Source organism: Peromyscus maniculatus, chromosome 9, assembly GCF_049852395.1.
Source record: "Peromyscus maniculatus bairdii isolate BWxNUB_F1_BW_parent chromosome 9, HU_Pman_BW_mat_3.1, whole genome shotgun sequence".
Taxonomy (NCBI): Eukaryota; Metazoa; Chordata; class Mammalia; order Rodentia; family Cricetidae; genus Peromyscus; species Peromyscus maniculatus.
This window is the reverse complement of record NC_134860.1, coordinates 99,567,119-99,587,973: the sequence shown is the minus strand read 5'-3', so window position 1 is coordinate 99,587,973 and position 20,855 is coordinate 99,567,119. Positions and strand designations below refer to the sequence as shown.

Below are 20,855 nucleotides of genomic sequence, written 5' to 3'. Positions count from 1 at the left end.
AATTTTCTGAAAATTTAGAGTGTTTTTCTGGTACTGACATGCATATCTGTAACTTTACATAATACTCTGATCCTTTTTCCCAAGAAACAGATTATTTTTAATTAACCCAGACTATAAATCATTCCTTTATGCTTTGTGCTGAAGGCCTTTATTGTATAATAAATCTTTGCCATATTCAAAGTTACACTGGAATATGTAACACGAAATCTAAGAGATCTTATAATAAAAACCTGGTGCCAGATATTGAGGTAAACACTGAAAGATCAGAGAGACAAAGGGACAAGCCACTCCCACGTCTTACCTCTAGGACTCATCAGGCTAAAAAAGCTCTACTTCCTGTCTCTTCATGCCTTTTATACCTTTTTTCTGCCCAGCCATCACTTTCTTCTTAGTGTGGGGATTAAAGGCATGTGTGCTTCCCAAATACTGGGATTAAAGGTGTGAAATCTCAAGTGCTGGGATTAAAGGTGTATGCCACCACTGCCTGACTGTTTCTCTCTTAGACTGAGTCAATCTCATGTAGTCCAGGGTGGCTTTGAACTCACAGAGATCCAAACAGATCTCTGCCTCCCAATTGCTGGGATTAAAGGTGTGTGCCACCACTCCTTGGCATCTAGGTCTAATCTAGTGGCTTGTTCTGTTCTCTGATCTTCAGGCAAATTTTGTTAGGGTACACAATATATCACCACAGGAATATCTTTAACTTATTCTTTTGTTTTAAGTATTTTATGTTTTGTTTAAGTTTTTTGTATTTTGTTTCCAGAGGCAAGGTCTCTCTAGGAGATTTAAGCTCACCCTGGAACTCTCAACATAGATAGGTTAACTTCAAATTGCCTCAAATTTTCACCCTAATGCCTCCATTTGCCCAGTGCTAGGATTACAGGTGGGTGCCACTATGCCCAACTTAAAATAACTTTTTTTAAAGTATCACTGAACTCTGTACAATGACCAAAGGGAAAATTAATGCATTGTCAATTTCTTCTTTGCTCCTTCACTCTGCTAGCCCATCTGTCTCATGAGCTTATCTTTAATGTTTGCTCTTGTCTCAGATGCTGTACCCTTTCTCACAGTATCATCACTGGTGAAGCTGTGGGAAATGCCTCTGCCCCACACCAATGATAAGAAGGGCATTGCCACTTCACGGCAGTAAAGGCCACTTTCAGTCAGTCTGGCCATGAGCATGTGCTTGGGAACCAGCAGTGATATACTTCCCACTGTCTCCTATCATAGTATTCATGTTCATTCCATTTCTGAACATGCCAATGCACAAAGTAAGGATTGAGGCACTGATGAATCATTTCCCTCTTCCTCTTCCCTCTTCCACGTGCTTCTCTAAGCTTATTCCTTTGTATTCGACAGCCATCTTCATTTCATTTGCTTTTGGATAAATATGTCAAGTCTATCAGAAATAATTTTTCTATATTTTAACTCTGGTTTCCTGATTTGCTAGTTGTGTCTTTTCTAATGTTTTCTTTTTAAAAATATTCATTACATATATTTAATTAGATCCATTAGATCTTTAGACTCATCCAACCTACATATCTGATATTTCCATTTTGACTTTTCTTTAGAAGTATTTTAAGACTAGATTGTATCAAAATTCCCTACTTTCTGACAGGTACAAAAATGTTGGCTTTTAAATAAGGAAACAACATTTTGTCTACATATGAAATTTTTAACTGCCAGCCTTCTGTTTCCTATAGAAAAGTCCGAGCTTAGACAATATTCTTTACTAGAATCTTTCTTAAAATGTGTTTGTATCATTCTTGGTCAAACTTATCTAGGAAAAAGCCCTTCAAGCCTATGCATTCCATTATACTTTTACTCATAAAGCATTCTAAACATCCCTCTGAGTCATTATCTATGTATTCTTCTTTAGGCTATACATTACATACCTCACCTTTTCTGCCTATTATTTTTTTCTCTGACTTTTTAAATATTTTGCTTTCTGCTTCTATTACCCCAATTTGTATTGTTTCTAGGCTCCCTATTAATGTCAAGTTTCTGTTTGCACAAAGAGTTTATCCTTCAGTTCTGTAGGTTTTATTTATTATTTATTTCTCCTTTTCTGAACTCTGCCAAGCCACAGTTTACCTCTTTTTATTCAATAACTCTGCATATGCTCTTAGGGGTCCACTGTGTGATCTTAGCATATTAAAGTGGTTGACTCATTCATTTTTTTAAAAAAAGAAAGAAATAGCTCTTTACCATTTTTACCTGCATCATATAACTGGTATTTTTTTCTATATATCCTTTTACTTTTATTATTTCTAGAAATGACTTTGTGTGTGTGTGTGTGTGTGTGTGTGTGTGTGTGTGTGTGTGTGGTGTTGTGTTGTGTTTGTCCTTGTTTTAAATTTCACCTGAAATTTTCATCCATGAATGAGGTCATTTTCATTGAATGATAGGTATGAGAGCCATGCACCAATGAAGCCCAGCCAGAAACCTGAATGTAGGGAATTTTCTGGGTGCTCCTAACTGTACCTCTGAGCTTCCTGAGGATTTCCTTTCCCCAGGCATGTTAGTCGATTTTAGGGATGTATTTATTAACAGAGAATCCTGAAGCTCCACTGCCACCTCAACATAGATAGTGGTTTGTGCAAATTGCATTGCCAATAAAGCCTTCCTCCAAATCATGAGAGTAAAAACCAGAGAAAAGGTCCATGGCAAGCCAGTTTGCAAGCAAGGGCCTGGGTTTTGCTCCTCTAGGCAGTACCCCCTAATTTAATTTTTGAGGCTTTCTTATATGCATATTGTATTCATGTCTTTACTTTTACTGTGCCCTTCTCCTACTCCATCTCAAATTATTGCCTGCTGAGTTCATTTAGTGTTACTCTTAGGTGTATGTCTTTAAGAGTGACATATTGGGACTGGATAACCTATCAGGGGGCTTATCCAATACAACCCTGGCACTTGAGGCTCTGTGACATCACAGAGGAGGGGATGGAAAGACTCTGAAAGCCGGAGAATAGGATGCCTGCTGTAAGGTAGTATCTTCTATGATAAACTACATTCATAAAATCTCAAAACCATGGTTGCCTTAATGAGACCTCCATAATGACATCAGTTGACATGCAAATGTAAATGGGGTAGATCTCACAAGGCCCCACCCTTAAAGCATTCCTTAAGAGAAGAAAAACATCCCACTGTTTTCTGGAATGTGTATTTACATGAATGTATTTTTTCTAATTTGTCACTCTAGGTTTGAACGTTACCATAGTTATAGTGTTTTACCTGTGTTATTGCTCATACTTCACAATATCTCAACCCTTTGAAGACAAACATTACACTGTCATTCCTTATTTTTGTTGTTGTTGTTGTTGCTGAGGAGTGAGTCAAAAGGAACAGTAGAATATGTCACATCTATTTACCATCTTCAAGATGGAACAGGATCCTCTACAGAAAAATAATTTTGCAACTGAAATTGCATTTGGAGAGAAATTAAAAAGGAGGGGGCAAAAAAGAAAGATATTCAGTTTCCCAACACTAAATCTGTTCTTACAAAGAAACTCAGTCCTCTATACTTTCTTGGGATCTGCTTTGATTTTCACAATCATTGCCATTTCCATCAAGAAATTCAAGCCTACTCTCTTAGCTGACACAACTTGGTATGGAGTAGCTCTACTCCAATTCAGGATTCATTTCAATCCCATAAAATTATTTTTGCAACAAGTGCTATAAATCAATAGCAATGAGCATAATTTTAAGTGGCCTTGTAATAACAGTGAGACAATGACTTGCTCTGCCCTATCATTAATTTTTTTATTTTTAAATGAAGTTATAATGTGAGAATGCAGAACTGTTCAATAAAGGAAAAGAACAAACTTGCGTGAAAGTTGGCCATTTTTTTTTTGTTGTTGTTTATAGGCAGCAGAAAGACTAGTAAGAAAAGAGAATCTTCACTGTTGAAAACATCACAAAATCTGCTGTCACATTTGACATTAAAGTTAATTGTGGACAAACTGAAGCTCCTGACAGATTCTCTGCAGCCAATAATTTAGTAAAAGTGCTCTGCTTTGAAAAATCAAGAATGTCAGCTAAAGGTCTTCTGCTAGGGCCTTAAAATGCCCCCTTTGTGTAACAGGATGTAAAAATCGGAAGATACTGAAAAATCAAATGATGGAACTAAGTGCATTCTGCAATATGAAGGACAAGACATCTTCTGCAGAACTTGCAAAGCAAGTGATAAGAATTCATCCTTCCCAGTGTCTGTTCATTAGCCATTCTGAGGGTGTGAAGGGTTAGAGTTAGAGGTCTGGAAGAGTAGCATGGCTGCAGAGCTATAGAGTGCTTTAATATTCCTCTCCCTGTGGTGGTTTGAATGAGAATGGCCACCACAGGCTCATATTTGAGGGTTTGGTCCCTGGGTGCTGAGGATCCCAACTTCTTACCTGAGTGCTAGGTGGAACTGTTTATGAAGGATTAGGAGATACAACCTTGTTAGAGAAGATATGTCCCTGGGGAAGCGCTTTGAGATTTCAAAAGCCCATACAATTTCTCTCTCTCTCTCTCTCTCTCTCTCTCTCTCTCTCTCTCTCTCTCTCTCTCTCTCTCTCTCTCTCTCTCTCTCCTCTCTGCCTCCTACTTGGTAGTAAGAATATAAGCTCTCAGCTAATGTTGCGGTGCCAAGTCTGCTTCCCATGCCTGCCTGCCTGCTGTCGAGCTCCCCACAAAATGTTCATGGACTCGCCCTCTGAAACTGTAGGCCCCAATAGGCTCTTTTTTTCTATCAATTGCCTTGGTCATGGTGTCTCGTTACAGCAAGGGAAGGGTAACTAAGATACACCCCAACAGAGAAGGGAAGAGAGTAAACAAAGAAGCTTTGAGTAAACTGCTAAGAAAGCTTAACCTTGACCACAGAACATATGTAGATCCAAGAAGGGCATCAGAACTGTATCTAGAATAGTGTTAGGCAAGAAGCTGAAGCTTGTGGCAAAACCAAACAACAACAAACATCCATTTTAAAAATCTTTATTAACAGTGCACTCATCTTCACAGGACAAGGATCCATCATTGTCTCCATTCATGAAAGGCTTTCATAGAGAAGAAAGCCAGCTGGGATCTGTGTTGATAAGAGGGGTTTGCATAAGAGATCCTCCTGAGTGCTTCATAGAAACTCGAAGGTGAGAATCAGGGGTATGGGGAAGATGGATAAGTCAATAAAATGCTTGCTGTGTGAACATGAAGACCTAAGTTTGCATCCCCAGCACCCAGGTAAAAACTGGGCCTGGTGGCAAGCTCTTGTGATCCCAGCATGGGGGAAGTAGTGCTTGCTAAGTCATCTAGCCAAGTTGGTGAGCTCCAGGTTCAGTGAGAGACTCTGTCTCAAAAAGTCAGGTAGAGAACAACTGAGGAAGACACCCTACGTTAACCTCTGGCCTCCACAAGGATGTGCGCCCTAACCATACATATGCACACATAGAGAGAGAAAGAGGGAGGGAGGGGAGGGAGGGAGGGAGGGAAATGGAGATAGAGAGGGAGAGAAAGGGGGGGAGAGAGCAGGATGTGATTAACATGAGATGTTTTGCCTGACATCCAGAGGCTGAGGATCAAGACAAGAGAACTATAATAAGACTCCAGACTTTGTGACAATCATCTAGAAAGGTTTGCACTGTGGATATTTGTCTTGCTTTGCAATTGCTTTTGCTGGCAGAATTAGCCAAACATCCCTGTGACGATTGTGAGGCCAGTGGATATTTCTTTACCTAAGAGTATGTGAGACACACCATGTCAGAAGCTGGCTGAGACTTCAGGCACAGAACTCTACTATCCACCATTGTTTCCTACTTGCATAGTTATATTTAATCTATTCAACAGGCCAGATATATCACTATTTTAGAAAAATTGTCACAGTTGTGGCTCAAGAAAGAACGTTTGTGAGACCCCTTAGAAAGAGTGCAAATGTTAACTGGCAAAAACCCAGATTGTAAAGGAATGAAGTTATAATGAGTTGGTATGGGGAAGCCTTGGTGTATTAGCTACTTTTCTGCAGCTATGATAAAATACCATGGCGTGAAGCACCTGAATTCAGAAGGTAATGCTTATCTAAGCTAACAATTCCAGAGGGATGAGAGTCCATGATATCAAGCATAGAGGCAGGGGCAGAAAGCTGAGAGATCACATCTTTGGCTGCAAGCATGAGGCAGAGGCAGCAAACTGGAAATAGGGAAATGTTATAAAATCTCAAATCTACCTCCACTGACATACCTCCTTCACCAAGGCCACACCTCCTAAACCTCCCCAAACAGTGCCACCAACTGGGGACCAGCTATTCAAATACCTGAGCCCACAGGAACATATCTTACTCAAACCATCACTCTTGGGTTTGGATTCAGGATGACTCTGTTCCTTATCCGCATTATTGTACAAGTCATTTAATCTTTCAGTACCCTTGTCCACTACCAATACAGCTAGATTTTAACCTGAGTGCAAATCCTTTCTTCTCATGAAGAGCAAATATAAAAGGGTTTGTAAACTCTATAAATGTCAGTTTTGTTCACATGAAATTGGCTTGGGAATCACATGATACAGAACAAAGGATGAATTGTGAGTATCAATATAGATTCCATTCCCAACCCTTCTTTTAGTTCCTGTAATAAAAGTGGCAATTCACTCATTGTCTGCTATATACCCAGAATTATGTGGGAGCATTCGCCTTATCAAAAAAAATTCTGAATTCCTAGGCATAAACTACCTGACCAAGCTCATACTCTTTTGTCTGTAAAATCTGCCTTTTTTTCATCATACCAACCATGGTCATCATGGGCAAGCACCATTTCTAGCAGCTTCAGAGTTTTTCTTTATAAATTAAGATTTCAAATCACATACTAATTATTATTAGTCCTTCTTACCCAAACATGAACAATTACAACATGTTCTCCTAATCTTAGTAAATTTTAAGCAGAGAGCAGCCTAATATAATTTTAAGTCCATGTAACTTGGAAATGTAATGTTCTACTAGTGTGTTTGGTCTGTTTTCATTCCTATCAGTAAAACCTTCAACCTAGACTGTGGTTTTATTTTCCTCAAACTGGTCACATGGGCCTTGCTCCTCATTTTCTCTTCCACACTCATCATCTGCTCATTGTGTTACTTTATCATCTGCATGGCTTTTTGGAGGCTTAGGAAGTGGAGTCTGTATTGTATGAGTCACCTGCTGATACTGAAGTGTCCCCTGTCCATGGAGATCATCTAAATAGCCTTATTGTGAATCTGGTTTTGCACAGAGCAGCTCACATTGCAGGCATCTAAGCATTACTTTTCTTTGTTATAATCCAAGTCAATAATATCATCAGTTTGCTATTGTAGCTGTGATTGAAAAAAAGGGGGGGAGGTGAAAGAATACCTTTTATCTCCATGTCTTCACTGATGAAACTGGACGTGAAGACATGTGGAAAGAAGAAAACACAGTTGTGCCACACACACACAACCCTGTAACAGAGAGGCCAGCCTTTGAAATACTAGCAGGTTACTCCACAAGCCTTGGTGGACAGAGGACATGATGGAATAAGCACATCAAAGGCATCATCTAAGGAACATTTCTCCCACATCCCTGACCATTATGGTCCCCAGTGGCAGATGGACCACAGCAAACTGCACTGCATCTGTGAAAAGCACAGATGAGAAGAAATACAGAGTACCAAGGCCAGTGAGGTTAGTCTCGGACAGGCTCTGGGAGAGCAGGGAGATGCTCTCACATATCCAGGCTATCTTTAGAGACATGCAGAGGTACTAACTGGTTCCTTATAGCAGACGTTCATCTCATACAACCTAGGGAATCAATGGTACACCAAACTCCCAGGGTTTCCTGGCCCAAAGAGTTTTTGGCTAACTTGGTGGTCAGCACATCATTATTTCTCTCTTTGCATATCAGCCACAGGGCCCTAACACGCCTAACAAGTTGGTATGTCACTACTGGTCAGTTTCTCACCACCCCGGGAGACCTTAGGTGAGAAAAATCAAGGGCATTTTAAACCAGAAAATTATATGGCTAGAATGCAAGTTTTTAAGGTTGTCTGCCTCCTAGAGAAATTCAGCCAATCTCTATCTGAAAGCTGACCCCATTTTCAATCTTCTGAATTTAAAATTAATGCAGCATCACTCTTCACTGCATGATTGAAGATTGCAAACTCTGAAATGTAATCGTATGCAAAATGTTATAGGGCAAAAGATCAAGGGCGTGTGTAAGACAATTTGACACATTCTGAGGCCAAGTCAGAAAGGCCAAAGCAGAAAATAAATTGCAACCAGCAAGGGCAAGGAAGAGCAGCAGGGCCAGGCTTTATAAATGCATTAGCAAAGAGAGAACAGTGTAGACTACATCATTGTTGTAGTAAAAAGGGAAAGATAATAGGAAGTAACAGCAGAAGAATGAAGATATTAAATGTCTCTACCATTATGACATATAAATCAAGTGCTTGGAGAGGTTGGGTTAATTTCTAAGCAAATAAAAAGCAAAACAATGAATCAACGATCCAAAGCTGAATTCTGACTGTACTTGAAAGAGAAATGAAAGTCAATCTCATTAGAAAGAACTTTACCAACAGCCTACTGGGCATTGCTGGAGGTCTCAACATTACAGCAAACTCAGTCCATGCAAAATTCATCATGTTTTTATCAAAAATAATCCTTCTCCTCCCCCCCAAAAAAATAGGCTGTCATTGCCCATGACACTGACATTCATTTTCTCAGTTCTTCAAGCCTAGAAGCTGTGGAGTTGTCCTCACCTCATCTTCTTCTCATCCTTACTGTTTATTGTCGCCGACTTGGGTTCTCTCTCCACCAGTCATTGAAATCCTATTCCTCTCTTTGTGTCTACTGCATCTTTTAATCTTTCATCTTACAGTTTAACTCCAGTGCCCTCAAAAGTTACTGCTCAAGACCAGTTCATATTGCCAGCCATATTTTTATTGTTGTAGTCCTTTTCCAAACTCAAAGTTCACAATTTTCTGTCAACTCTTTGCCCACCATGATAGCGAACTATGCGATATCTGCCTTCAATAACCCATCTTTTCGCTAATGGATGCCAGGCTCCCAAAATTCTCCATTCCCTCCTCTTTTAAAAGCATAACTCTATCATCCAATACCCGGTCTTACATAAACACTGAATATGAGATGCTTGGATCCAGGCCCGGCACTTCTGACTCAGCTGTCAGTGCAGGTGTCTGAGTTCTGATTTGCATTTGCGTTTGAACACCTTGAATTCTGGGACCAAAATTAAAAGGAGAGAAACAGCATAGTACTGAACAGTATAGAACAGAACTGAGATTGGACCATGATTTTTCTTACAGGTTAAGTATCTTTTACTTATAGAACACAAACCTAGATTCTCATAATCTTAACAAAGATTTATTTCTCTCTCATGACATAGCCCTGCACGAATCCTGGTGTGAAGGAATGAGTAGGGAGTAGTAAGCATGTATGCTGTAACACTGAGGTCCTGAAACCCCTTGGATCTTGAAGTGCTACCTTTTGTCTTGTTTTGTTTATTTTTGAGATTGTAATCTAATTACAAAATTTCTCCCTTCCTTTTCCTCCCTTCAACCCTCCCCCGATATACCACTCCCCATTCTCCTTGAAATTCAGGACCTCTTTTTTCATTATTTGTTATTACATGCATGTATGTATTTGTATATATTCCTAAATATAACATGCTGAGAACATACAATGTTACTTGTATCTTTGTTTTTCAGAGCTGACCATTTAAAAGGCACTAGATGGCCAAATGGTCTTCTCTTCCCTGGGGAGGACCATCTCTCCTGTTCCCAGATTTACTCAATTACCCTGTAGTTCTTTGTGTAGGGTTTGTGGAGGGGGGTCCCTGCAGGTGTCACAGCAGGCAGGGAAACTAACAACGAAGAGGTGAGTCTGCAAGCTCAGTTCAGATTGACTTTGTCAACCTGGGTCAAATTTTGGGAGTCTGATGCCAGGCAGTTTATTGCCAGCATGTTTAAACACAGCACAATTTGGAGGAAACTCAGCTCAAAGTGCATATCAATTATTTCAAGAAGATAAGTTCTAGAGATAAGCTAACCCTTAAGGGCCTAAGGAAGGATCTGGCCTGGTCTTAGTAATACAGATAGGATAGAGGTCATTTGGTCCATTAGTGACCTCCATTCCAAGTTGTGAGAGCATGATATGGCCTGGCCCAAAAATAACACAGATCATTGAACTGTTAATCATCTCCAATTTCTAGCTTTCTGGATGGAAAAACAGGTTATACATCCTCCCCTTCAAAAGGACAATCCTGTGTGCCTAACATTCCTGGTTTCTCTGGTGATGTGTGAGCACAAGAACCTCCCTGCTTTCAACAAGTTGAGACCTTGTGGACTTTTCCTCATCCAGTCTGTCATGTTCATTAGTGTCCTCCTTGTTCATCTCATGTTTGGATGGTCATGTTGATGTGACTTTACAAGTATAGTTTCTGGTGTTTCTAGGAGCTGACACCTATGAGCCAGATCAAATGACCCGCATGGTACAATAACCCTACCATTGACGGTAACCAAGGGCTCTCTAATTGGGTTTAAGTCATGCTCCACAAGAGGGAAAACATGCCTGATACTGCAAACCTAGCTAACTGCTCAGTGCTAGTGAAATCGTAGTTATTGGATGAGAGTCTACTCATTTACTAAACCAGCACAATCCCTAACAACAATCTAGAAACATTTGTCCTTGGACCAACAGATAAGTACAGTCTTCACCCCTCATTAAAAAACTAACAACAAAAAAAAAACTTTTCTTTTAACAGATGACGACCTCTACAGAAAATCACAACCAACCAAAATGTGGAGTTGTGGCACCTTTTTTTAAATTCAGTGCCGAGAGGGAATCCAGGGTCTCCCACATGCTGAACATGTGCTGTATCACTTGAACTACATCTGCAGCCTGAAAACATCAAATGTCCCTACTTCTACATAGACTTCAGAATCGGCTGAAAACAGAGAGAAGAAAAGAGAGTCAAGCACAGGAATTCCATACTGGGTCAGGCTGAATGTGGGTTATATAGTTTATATTCATAGTCGATGCACAGAACTCAGTCAATGGCCCCAACTAAACCCAACAGATGTAGGGAATGTAATTCAGCTATGTGCCTTGGAAAGAGAGGAAGAGCAAAGATATTTTTGAGGACATACATTCCTGCCCATTATCTAAATCTTTATTCCTCTAGTTCTCTAGAACATATTCTGAGATCATTCTCAATTTTATGGGTATTAATTCTTAATTTGAAATCACTAATTACTGTCAAGGAGCCAATCTCTTAAATTATTTGTTCTAATTTGTCATGTTACAATATTCTGTCTTGTGGATTTTTTCCTCTGTTTGGTTTTAACTGGCTTAGCTTATTGGCATTTCTCAGCACTATTGGCCAGTGGGTTCTACCCCTTCTCTCCCAACCACACACAATAGAATGCAGACCTCCAATGGCTGATTTCTTCATTTCAAAAGACTACTGTAGCTTATTTTCACTAGTCTAATATCCACACTATACTGTATCTACACACCATATACAGACATTACCAGAATGATCTCTGGAATCTGACTTCACATCCTATAAGACCCCACTATGAGCTGTGTGCCTTTAACTTAGGGTCAACCTCCCTCAACTTCATCCTTTGGTCTCTAAGTAGTGGTAACAGTATCTACTTTCAGAGTTGATGTAAGAAGTAAAACCTTCGTTAACCATAAAAATAATAATCAGTTGAATGAGGAGGTCATTTGAGCACTATTAAACTAGGGACACAAAGGAAGAAAGGAATTGTGTTATAACATTATTTTAGGATGATGAAGAAGATGTGTGTAGAAATTAGATAATAATCCAGGATGACACTGCTATGTCCTGCATACCTTGGCAGTATTTAATACCTTCCCCTTTATAACAGGGCATTAAAATGAGATTTTCTAGCTTTGTTTTAGATGAACCCAAAAAAATGATAAAGTGGCAATTATTACCACACATCCTGATGCAGGGAGTTAGACTATTGTGAAGAGAATTTAGAACCACTTATATACCAGCCCCAAGTTACCAGTGACTACAAAGAAAAAAAAAGAGGAGGAAGAAGAATTATTCACTGATGGTAGAGAAAAGAAATCAGAAAGACAATTTGAGGGAAAGTCATTTTGGGAGGGTTATGTGTTTCCAAGCTTTTGATCCTGATAGAAGAGGAATTGCTTGCCCCAACTGGAAGACATAAAACACTCCATCTGTGTTGTTGGGTTTTTTTTTCCTTACTCTTTAATCTTTGGGCTCTTTGGGGGCCAGCCACCCATCTCCCAAATAAACACACAGAGGCTTATTCTTTCTTATGAATGCCTGGCCTTAACTTGGCTTGTTTCTTACAAGCTTTTCTTAAATTATCCCATCTAACTTTTGCCTCTGGGCTGTTATCTTATCCTATATACCTTTCTTTACTTCTTACTCCATGTCTTGCTATGTAGCTGGGTAGCTGGATCCTGGATCATCTTCCTTCTCTCTCTCTCTCCTAGATCTCTCTGATTTCCCAACCCCTCATTTTCTCCTTCAATTAATTCTCTCTGCCTACCAGCTCTTCCTAATCTTTCTCCTGCCTTGTTATTGGCTGATCAGTTCTTTATTAGAGCAATCAGGTATTTTAGACATAGTAACACTGTAGCTAGAGTTTTCCTGCCTTGCCCACAGTCAAGACAAATCTTTGTCACCCGCCAGTCCCACAGCCACTCAGACCCAACCAGTAAACACAGAGACTTATATTGCTTACAAACTGTATGGCCATGGCAGGCTTCTTGCTAACGGTTCTTATAGCTTAAATTAATCCATTTCCATAAATCTATACCTTGCCACGTGGCTGGTGGCTTACCGGTGTCTTCACATGCTGCTGGTCATGGCAGCAGCTGGCAGTGACTCTCCGCCTCAGCCTTCTGCTTCCCAGAATTCTCCTCTCTCCTTGTCCCACCTACTTCCTGCCTGGCCTCTGGCCAATCAGTGTTTTATTTATTGACCAATCAGAGCAATTTGACATACAGACCATCCCACAGCATAACACAGCTTCACAGAGTAAAATAAATGTAGCTGGAGTTTTCCTGCCTTGCCCACAGTCTGGACAAATCTTTGTCACCCGCCAGTCCCACAGCCAGAAAAGACCCAACCAAGTAAACACAGAGACTTATATTGCTTACAAACTGTATGGCCGTGGCAAGCTTCTTGCTAACTGTTCTTACAGCTTATATTAATCCATTTCCATAAATCTATACCTTGCCATGTGGCTCGTGGCTTACCGGCATCTTCACATGCTGCTTGTCATGGTGGCGGCTGGCAGTGACTCCTTCTGCCTTCCTGTTCTTTCTTTTCTCCTCTCTGTTAGTCCCGCCTATACTTCCTGCCTAGCCACTGGCCAATCAGTGTTTTATTTATTGACCAATCAGGGCAGCATCCCACAGCAAATAAATGCTGTGGTGATATTTTATTTTTGCTGAAATGTGTTTATATTTTATTTGTGCTTTAATAATTAAAGCTTGCCTGGAGATCAGTAGGAAAAGGCCAGCCATATTAAGTAAACAATGAAGTCAGGTAGTACACGCCCTTAATTCCTTAGCAGGCAGGAACTCTGTGTGTTCAAGAACACAATAGCAAAAAGAGTCAAGCGTGGTGACACACCACTTTAATCCCAGTACCAACCACAGAGACCTGGAGGTCTGTACAGATAGACAGACAGTGACAGAGCTGTGTAGGAAGAGGAAGTGAGGTAGCTGGGCTAAGAGCCAATGAGAGGGCAGAAAAGCAAGGCATATAAGCCTGGGTAAACAGGAAATCACTCTCCTTGGAAGCTGCGGAGTTGGTGAGGTGAGGTTAGCTGGTGGCTTTCTGTATTTCCCTGATCTCTTTAAGGCTTTAACACAAATTTCTGGCTCCATGTTTTTTATTTAATAAGACCATTTAGAAATTCATCTATAGAATAGGAACATTTCAATCTATGCACCCAGAGGTAACAGATGGTGCTTTATACCTAAGCATCTGAAGACTTTCCCATGGTCATTTTCTGTTGTGAGATGTCTTTCTGTATGCTGTGAATATGTGTTACTCTGATTGGTTCATAAATAAAGCTGTTTGGCCAATGATGAAGCAGAATAAGGTTAGGTGGTACATTTCAACTGGAGAGAGAGGAAGAGGAAAAGGGAGGTAGAGGAAAAGCTGGGAGCCACCGCCAGGAGAAGCAAGATGTAAAAGTACTGGTAAGTCACAAAGTCACATGGCAATGCATATATTAATAGAAATGGGTTAATTTAAGTTATAAGAGCTAGCTAGCAAAGATTCTGCCACAGGCCATGCAATTGGTCATTAATATTAAGCCTCTGAATGATTATTTTATAAGCATCTGTGGGACTTTGGCGACAGGTGAGACTGGAGAAACCTTCCAGCTACAAATTTCTTATGTGGTCCAATCTGAAGGGACAGAGCCAGGCTCTAGAGTGTAGTGGCTAGAACAGGAAGGGTAGAGGAGAGAAGGATTGACAATGCTTTCCTCTCCAACTACAGGCTTCCTAACCAGAAACAGGACTGACTTGTAAAGATGGTTTCACCCTGGTTAAATTTTAATGTGAGCAGTGCTGGGGATGTCTTTCTGCATGCTGTGAATGTGTTGCTCTGACTGATTGATTGATAAATAAAATGCTGATTGGCCAGTAGCCAGGCAGGAAGTATAGTATAGGCAGGATAAACAGAGAGGAGAATGCTGGGAAGTGGAAGGCTGAGTCAGGAGATGCTGCCAGTCACTGCCACCATGAGAAGTAAGATGTAAAGTACCAGTAAGCCACAAGCCACGTGGAAACTTATAGATTAATAGAAATGGGTTAATTTAAGATATGAAAACTAGATAGCAAGAAGCCTGTCATGGCCATACAGTTTATAAGTAATATAAGTCTCTGTATGTTTACTTGGGTCTGAGTGGCTGCAGGCCCCAGCGGGACTGGAGAAATCTCCAGCTACAGTTAGCATCACTGAAGAAAGCCTGGTGTTATGATAAATGCATGTAAGAAATGTTATAGAACCTTCAATACAAGATAGAAAATCCTAAGCCCAGAGAATGCATTTATAGAGCACTGGAAGAAAGATGATCCAGCATTACACTGGGTCTAGCCTGCTCTCTTCATCTGGCCATTTCTCCTATGCTCAGATCAATCAATACAGTAGCCAGGTATTCACCTATAAATTCAAACACTTGTAATTACAACACACATTCAGCAAATATCTATAGAGTGCTATATTAGTTAGTTGTCTTTTGCTGTGATTAAAAAAATACTCTGCAAAACAAGTGTTCTGTAAATGAGGGGGTCTTCTAACATCTTGGGATGGAGCCTGGCATCCTAAGACCACAGCTGTTGTTGCTTCTGTATGCTTTAGTGGCTAAATATGCTAAATCACTTTCCTAGGCAGGTGTTTTGGATCAAAGATCCTCTTCTACAAGAGTCTCAGTTCAGACTTTACTCTCCTGACAGATGCTGTATAGTATCAGCCTTTGTGGGGTGGAGGAATGCTAGAATACAAACAGATGGTAGACTGATGATGATGATATATGTTAGATAGATGATAGATAGATAGATAGATAGATAGATAGATAGATAGATAGATAGATAGATAGATAGATAGGCAGATATATGATGTAACTTCTGCTTAAACCTAAGCAATATAAGAATCATGAAAAGTGTCAGCAGGGGTCAAATTAAGTCCCTTAGAGTAGTCTGGTAAGCCTCTCAATGAGAGACAGTGTTTGGACAGATCGTTGAATGAAGCAGAAAGGCAAGCATGAGAAGATCTGGAGGGAAATTACTCTGACAAAGCAACTCCAAAGGCCAGGGTAGGGAACAAAAGCAAGCACTAGAGACAGAAAAGTAGATATGAACAGGCTGGGGAAGGAAACATTCGGATCAATGGGAAGAGAATTGACTGGCAAGAGGAGAAAGGGAAACAGGAAGCCTTGGTGTGTACTCTGGACATGTAGTAGAGTTAAGAACTGCCCATAGTAAACGTGTGTTTTCAAGTGAAGCTGACAGGAATTACAGATGGAATGGATGTGGATGTAAAGAAAAAGCACAAAAGAATCAGATTATGGGAATCTCCATCTTCAGGGGAACAAACCATTGATTACAGCTTTAGGATACAACTTGGAACAGGCTCTAACACCCAGAAGAGTAAGGTTCTGCTTTAGACCACCAGGCTGCCCATACACATGTGCTCACGCTCTTCCACGCTCCCCTAGCTCATTTGAGCAGCCTTGGCATCTTTGCTCAAGCCTGAGCAAGGCACCAGGAGGGCTCAATCCCATTGGGCTTTCTTTGCTCCAGTCCTCTTGCAAGAGTGACTGCTAGGGAGCATTTTATCCCTGCTGCTTTATTTCAGGAAACAAAAAATCAAGAATTGGACATATGCAAACAGCCCTAGGCTTCCCTAATTCCTTTCAATTTCACCACAAAGTAGCATGAAAGTTGTTTCCCTTTTTTAGAAAGTGTGTGGATTTGCTTACATGTGCAGAGTTTTTGTTCTTGAAAATTTCAAAGATTCAATACTATCCCAGGAATTAAAGACAACAAAAAGGAAATCCTTCCATTCCTGCCATCTACTTGACAAAAGAATTAGAATTTCTTTCATATGAAGCACATGTATATATTAAACAGATTTTAAACAACTAAATTTTAACAGAGCCAACCAAAGCCAATTCTGTATCTTACATGTGTTGGATATTAATTAATAAAGTTAATTAAAGCAATTTAAAATCTCCCTTTCCTGATTTCATTAGCACTGGCTTTCCAGCTAATAAAGAACCCTTCTTTGGAATTATGAATTGATATGGAAATCACAAATTGCAGAGGCATTTATGGAGGAGAATAATTTATTCATTAATTACTAAAATTCACTGACCATAAATTTGTCACAGAAATAAAACTCTGGCACTTATGCCCAGATGCACTCATAAATAACTAAATAATTAAACTCACAGCCGAAGAACAAAAGCTGCTCAATGGGCACAATGGAATCCAAATAAGAGTACCACAGGACAAAAATAGAACATGTAATAGAAATTATGTTAATCCGTGTGTGACCCTATCAAAGCTTTTATGCTAGCAGTTTCTAGAAACTCTACTTTGTTCCTCAAAACTTAGTTCCTGATCAGTGTCCTTCAATAGTGACAAAATATTAGAAGCTTCCAAGGCAGAGCCTGTCCCTGTCAACACTATTGGTGGTGCCTGTGGTCTTGTACTCCTCCAATTCAGGTTCCTCCAGCTTCCTGTGTCCTCAGCATGGGCTCCAACTGTTCACAAGTCTGAAGATAGAAGGCTACAGAGAACCAGTTGACAATCAACACTTCACTAATGGCCACACTCAAAACCTGCTTGAGATATATTCACTTATGTTTTAAGTTTTCTTTAGCTTCAAGAGATACAATTGATAGTCAAGGTTTTGACTACATTGCTCAAAGTCACCCAAGACCAGAAGTACATTTACTCATTCCTGACTCTGAAATTTATACTTTTGCCATGTGAGTTTGGCCTGTGGATAGAAGCTTAAGTCTCTGTCTGGCTCCTATCCTCTGCAACATCCCACATAGAAATGAGTTCAAACCGATCTGGTGCCTTCTGCCTGATTAGCTAGCCAGCCTCAAGGCAATGAGTGACACACTCTTCTACATCAACTATAGCTCAAAAACCTCTGTCTTTAGAAAAATCAATGTATTAAAGTCAATCTGGAAACCTCTGCTGTGTCAGATACCTGTTGACTCTGAGGGTTGACATTTACAGTGCTCTTTAATTTTGCATGAACCCAGGAGGAAAATGAGTGGAGAACCCCATGGATGGTGAACTGGGTAGATGTTAGGAGAGTGAGAACTACCACAATCATGTACATTTCTGCTTCTCCTTGCTTCACCAATTTTTAAAATAAAAAATAATTAAAACTAAGGTTTTAGAACTTGAACTTCATGTATTTACCCTCCAATGTACTAGCAAAATCACCTTGGTCATCATTCCCACCCTATAGATCTCTTCATTTGTACAAGTGACAATAAGTTAATTTATGTAACTTAAGTCACTTGGTTGGAAGCTCAGACAAGGAAGTATGTACCTGGAGAGAAGCCAACATGGAAAATATAGCCCTTCCCCTTATCAGCTGAGCAGATTTTTAAGATGGGAATTCAGCTTCAGAAGATAATGCATGTACCAGTCAGCAACAGTCCCACAATTCCTCCTGCCTTTTGACAAGCAGTTCCACCCGGTAGCACTATGTGCCTGAACCCAGAGGCATTAAGCTTTTATCATTCATGTTTGAATGTAAGGATCATATAGATATTCTAAATAGTGTGAATTTCTTTAATGAAAAGAATCCTATCTTAACACCCTTAGATCCTGGTAGTATATGGCAGCATGTCATGCAGGTATTGAACTCTCATAGAAGTTGCTAGATATGAAACCAAACTAATGGTGTGGCACTTTCCATAGAGTACCTCTCATTTTGAGTAAACTGCAAAACACTGATCCCCAGAGCTCGAAACAGTAGATGCTCTCCCCTTCACTTTCCGGAGAACACTCAGATTCTTTTAAGGAAGCCTCTTCGTGCATGACCTGAATTGAGAATCCGCATTTGTATTCCATAGCAACGGCTCAGGTCACAGACATTTTACAAGGAAATCAAATAAGTAAATCAATAGTACAGAACTGTTTGCCCTAGGGCCCATCTGCTACCCTGTGCTTCATTATGATACTTAATACTGCCATGATTCGAGTTCCTCTCTTGTGATTTCAAGGAATAAACAGTATTTTGAATGTATGAAAAGTCATTATATATTCATCTAAGAACCTTCCAAAGAATTCTTTACACACCACTGAATATTGGATATTGCATGGCCCTGGGGTGCTCCGCCAGAATCCAAATCATGAATTACAGGTCAGGCTAGCCATGGGAGAGAGAAAACAAGAGCTATTTCCCTCTCACTGTTCTACACATTCCCTCACAGGCTGGGTGCCCTTACTTCTATCCACTAGCAAAATAATCAAGTATACATAAGAAAATTTCCTGGTTTAGATTTATTGTTATTAATTTATATAAATGAGAGAAACACAAGTCAGCATCAGTTATACTTGCTTGTCACAACTGGACAGTTTTCTCAAGAGGTTAAAATAATACCTTTCAGCCATGGCATTCAGATTCTCCCTTCATATTAGCCTCATGCTCTCTCTTCCTGTAAGCTAAGTTAAAAAAAAAAAAAAGAAAGAAAGAAAAAAATCATGTGTTGTCTTTATGCCACAAACAAATGGAAACAAAGTAACTATCCCCAAATCCTAATCCTTGGTTGTGAAAACTGCCGGTTCCCTTGTCCTCTTCCCATAGTCTACATCATTCTGTTGAGCTAAACAAGTCCATGAACCCAGGTTAATAAGATGGGCTCTGTCATATGTAGCTGGTGTTTGGTACAGACATAAGAGAATATTGATGGCACATTATTAGGAGAGGTTAATAAATCATCCACTATTCTTGTTTGCATTCTATAAAGTGGTGATAGTCAATGTGAAGGCCATGAGCCCACTGGACATTAGGAGAGAATATTATAAAGAGGGATAGAAGAATCCATGTTTTAAATCATACCACCTCAAACACTATCAACAGTATAATGTCACACACACATAGCTATTCCTTCTTTTAATTTTATACAACTTACATAACTGCTCTGATTTATGAAATACCAATATGAAGTGCTATTAAACCCATTATGATTTTGTAATTATACACTATGCTATAATTATGTGATAAAAGATTAAATATCATTATGTAGGAGTTACTGGAAAATAACTAAAGTTTTGTGCATTTAAAAAGTCAAGAAATTAGGGCAAGTGAGTTGAATCTGTGGATAAAGGAACTTGCCTCCAAATCTGATTCATAGAACCCTCAGAATCATAGGATCCCCCCAGGTTGTCTTCTGACTGCTGCACTCACACCATGACACATATGCCTGTAGACATGCATACATACAAGAAATTAATCAAGTAGTTGATTAATTAATTAAAAATAGTAAGTCCAGAACAACTATCATAAAAGATACAATCAAGTCCATGTTGCAAAGCACAGTTGGCTTCATGGAACCCAGCTTCTTTCTGAATTATAAATATCTTTCCAGGAAATTTTGCAATCCTCTGATTCACTTACTGTGTCATTATTTCCCTTCATACTTTCATGTGTCCATTTTTTGAGAGTTTTTTTTTTCCTTTTCAAAGCAACACAAATTAAGTACATTCTTATTTGGCCTTTAAAATAGGTAAAGTATGCCTCCTATTAGTATCTTTAACTCTGAGACTCAGGCTGAGGAGAAGGCTCTGTGAGTAAAATGCTGGCTACGCAAGTTTGAGGACCTGAGTTTGGATTATCAGAATCTATAAAAACTAATAGCAGGGGGTCTAATCTGAATCTACCAGGCTCTGCTGACTCCCCATGGGAGACCTTGCCTTGGAGGAGATGGGAATGGGGGGTAGGTTGTGGGGAAAGGCTGGGGGGTGGGAGGAGGGAGGACAGGGGAATCTGTGGTTGATGTGTAAAATGAATAGATAACCTCTTAATAAATAAATAAATAAATACGCAATTTAAAAAAACTAATAGTAGTATGATGTATCTGTAATTCCAGTTTCAACTCTACTCTCCACCCCTCCTATAACACACAACAATAAAATAAGACAGGACTCCACCGAAATTCACTCTAGGGAACAAATGAGTTCTTTGGCCTTACTTACATGGGAGAAGTGTTACTAGCAGGAACATGGGTGACTGAAAAGTCTTTACCCAGGGTGGCTGATGGCTTCCCCACAGCTAGATGGATGGAGTCCTCTCCAACCCATCAGCCAAC

The 20,855-nt window shown here is 39.8% G+C and overlaps 1 long non-coding RNA gene across 2 annotated transcripts; it reads left to right on the top strand.

Annotated features, from left to right (window-relative positions):
* Positions 1 to 2,925: 2,925 nt before the first annotated feature.
* On the top strand, positions 2,926 to 17,722 carry LOC121832401 (uncharacterized). 2 transcript variants are annotated; one of them, XR_006076061.2, is made up of 3 exons: positions 2,926 to 2,987; positions 4,999 to 5,123; positions 10,748 to 12,303. It is a non-coding gene; the product is annotated as an uncharacterized LOC121832401 (long non-coding RNA). The 2 variants fall into 2 exon arrangements; XR_013042578.1 differs by lacking the exon at positions 10,748 to 12,303 and adding an exon at positions 17,242 to 17,722 and having other exon boundaries at positions 2,928 to 2,987.
* The last annotated feature ends 3,133 nt before the right edge of the window (positions 17,723 to 20,855 follow it).